The sequence below is a fragment of the Diaphorina citri genome, unplaced genomic scaffold (assembly GCF_000475195.1).
Source record: "Diaphorina citri unplaced genomic scaffold, Diaci psyllid genome assembly version 1.1 scaffold663, whole genome shotgun sequence".
Classification (NCBI taxonomy): Eukaryota; Metazoa; Arthropoda; class Insecta; order Hemiptera; family Psyllidae; genus Diaphorina; species Diaphorina citri.
Genome location: NW_007378096.1, coordinates 125,167 through 128,377, shown reverse-complemented (window position 1 = coordinate 128,377; position 3,211 = coordinate 125,167). Strand labels below are relative to the sequence as shown.

The window sequence follows — 3,211 nt, the reverse complement described above, 5'->3', positions numbered from 1 at the left end:
GGAAAAGAAAAATAATAATAATAATAATAATAATAATAATAATAATAATAATAATAATAATAATAATAATAATAATAATAATAATAATAATGATAAGAAGAAGAAGAAGAAGAAGAAGAAGAAGAAGAAGAAGAAGAAGAAGAAGAAGAAGAAGAAAAACACCTTTATAAACAAGGAATATTCCCTTTGATATTAGTCTACATTCGTAAACACCAAAACATCAGGTATTCTAATCTATTTCAACATTCTCCCCTAGGCATCTCGTTGGATTCGTAACATGGAGTCACCCAATGGTCTCAAGATACTCAAGCTAACAGATTCGACCTACATGCGTACCATGGAAGCTTGTGTTCGACTAGGTCTTCCCGTACTACTGGAAGATGTCGGGGAAACATTGGATCCTGCTCTCGGTCCTATACTGCTCAAACAGACCTATACTAAAGGTAAAACACCTCGGTAAAACACTTGAATAAAACCTATTCTTAAAGTAAAACACTTTGGTTAGTAAGACCAAGTATGTAAAACTTATACTATAAAGTAGGTAACACCTCGGTAAAGTCTTAATTACTCTACCACTGCACCACCTGCCTCGATAATATAATGATTCGATTGGTAATCATTAGGACACAGGTTCAATCCCGACCGCGGTATGAAATTGTTATGAATTGGCCAGAAAGTAGGCCACTTCTGAAATAAGAGAACTTTTCAGTCCTATTCCTATTTGCGTTGCGCAGGATGAATGGGCACCATTATTATGTTCTTTCTTCTAACAACACAAGGGCTATTTTTTAAATGTATTTGACACCCACAGAGAGAGCTGTATAGGTACCTGATAAGTAGGTATATGTTTTTCACTTGGGAATCAAAAATCGAACGCAAAACCCTCTCATTTTCTCCCCCATCAGGCGGTCGTACGCTGATCAAGCTTACATACACGGAATGGTTTTTACTAATCGGGCATGCAAAATGACGAAAGGTTTTTTGTCCGTTTGTTTTCTCTCGGAAATCAAAATTTGGACTCGGAATTCTCACCATGGGAGCCTCTTTTACGACGAGACAAGGTATTGTGCCTTGTCTGAAGGAGGGCACATCCTCTTCAGTTTGTGCACCTCAGGCCCTCATTCTCCGCCCATGAATCTCACTAATTTCTTCTATCCCCCATCAGGCGGTCGCACGCTGATCAAGCTCGGTGACACAGTGGTGGATTACGATCCGAAGTTCCGTCTCTACCTGACCACCAAACTGCCCAACCCCCACTACCTGCCCGAAACCTGCATCCAAATCGGCCTCATCAATTTCACCGTAACCTCCTCCGGCCTCGAGGAACAACTGATGGCCGATGTGGTGCGACTAGAGAGGCCAGATTTAGAACAAGAGAGAAACCAGGTGATTGTGACCATGAATAAGGACAAGAGTATGCTGAAAGAGATCGAGGATAATATTCTGCGACTCCTGTTTACTTCAGAAGGTGAGATTCTAGCATAGAATACGAGTAGAATATGATGTATGGTTAAATATTTAAATTGGAGACAAGATTTAGAGAGAGGAGATAAACCAGATCGTTTTCACCAATAATAAGGCCAAGACAACCTCCGTGACCGAGTGGGTATCACACTAGGCGTGCACTCCGGAGATCCCGAGTTCGATTTCTGGAGGGGTTGAAGTTTTTGCGACTCTGTTCTTGGAGTCCGGAGAGCACTCAGCCTCTTGAGGACAATTAAGTAGGTAGCTACTAACCTCCTCCGGCCTCGAGGAACAACTGATGGCCGATGTGGTGCGACTAGAGAGGCCAGATTTAGAACAAGAGAGAAACCAGGTGATAGTTACCATGAATAAGGACAAGAGTATGCTGAAAGAGATCGAGGACAATATTCTGCGACTCCTGTTTACTTCAGAAGGTGAGATTCTAGCATAGAATACGAGTAGAATATGATGTATGGTTAAATATTTAAATTAGAGACCAGATTTAGAGAGAGGAGATAAACCAGGTCGTTTTCACCAATAATAAGGACAAGACAACCTCCGTGACCGAGTGGGTATCACACTAGGCCTGCACTCCGGAGATCCCGAGTTCGATTTCTGGAGGGGTTGAAGTTTTTGTGACTCTGTTCTTAGAGTCCGGAGAGCACTCAGCCTCTTGAGGACAATTAAGTAGGTAGCTATTTTCATTGAGTAGCATTACCAGAGTAAAAAGAAAAATTATAAAAATGACAGAAATAGTGAAAGATCATCATAGTAATGCTATGGTTGATATCCACAAAAATTGTACAGAAGCTTTCAGCTTCACCACAAATTCCACAAATGAATCATGAAAGTAAGATATCTGTCCAGTGTTCAATTGACATGGATTTTTCCCTCCTTTTAGGCGCTTTAAAAAGTTGGATTCTCTGTTGCAGGCAACATTCTGGACAACGAAGAGCTCATCAACACCCTGGGTAGATATTTTACGTAGAACCTACCTACTCTGGGAAGATGATAACGAAGGCTTGTTCCCTCTTTAAAACTAGATTGACACAAAGTATGTTCCTACATAAGTGCGTGGCCACAACGGCGACCATAGACCATAGACCCTCGTCGAGACCATCGACCATCGCAGAAAAAACACTCAGCCCAATTTCTTGGTACTATGGTCAAGGCTCCGTTGAGGACGCTTCTGTTCATTAGCATGGTTTATTTTCTCTTGGGTCGGTACTAGGCGAGGGTCGATGGTCGGTTCTCCCGTTGTGGACGCCTACTAAGGGAATGTGATTTGGATCTATTATTACAATATTTTATTCGTCCTTCCTCCATTGTTCTGCACTCGTCTTCCTAGAAAGGGATTCGCGTATTTCTTGTGATTTGTAATCGTAACGTGATGATGATTTGCTGTACAGTTTTCATGCTTGATGGTAATTTTCGAGGAAGAAAGTCCATCTAATCAATCAATAAATCAATAGGTGCTAAAGCCCGGGGTGAGTCTAGGCCTCCTCAACAATTCGCGTCCATATGATACGGTCATTTAATACATGTAGGTATGTTAATGATATTTTTTTTTTTAATATACCTTATTTATACTGTCGCCTAAGACTAAAAAGTCCCATTATGCCAACAGTTTAAACAGGCCTCATTTATTTACATCAGACATAAGTACATACATAGGTTTAACATTGAAAAGGATGGAGAAAATTATAAATATAAAAAAGATATTAATGGTAATAGCCACCAGGTTCGC

The 3,211-nt window shown here is 40.6% G+C and overlaps 1 pseudogene; it reads left to right on the top strand.

The window, feature by feature from the left end:
• The first annotated feature begins 257 nt into the window (after positions 1 to 257).
• Positions 258 to 2,452, top strand: LOC103511008 (annotated as a pseudogene).
• Positions 2,453 to 3,211: the final 759 nt, after the last annotated feature.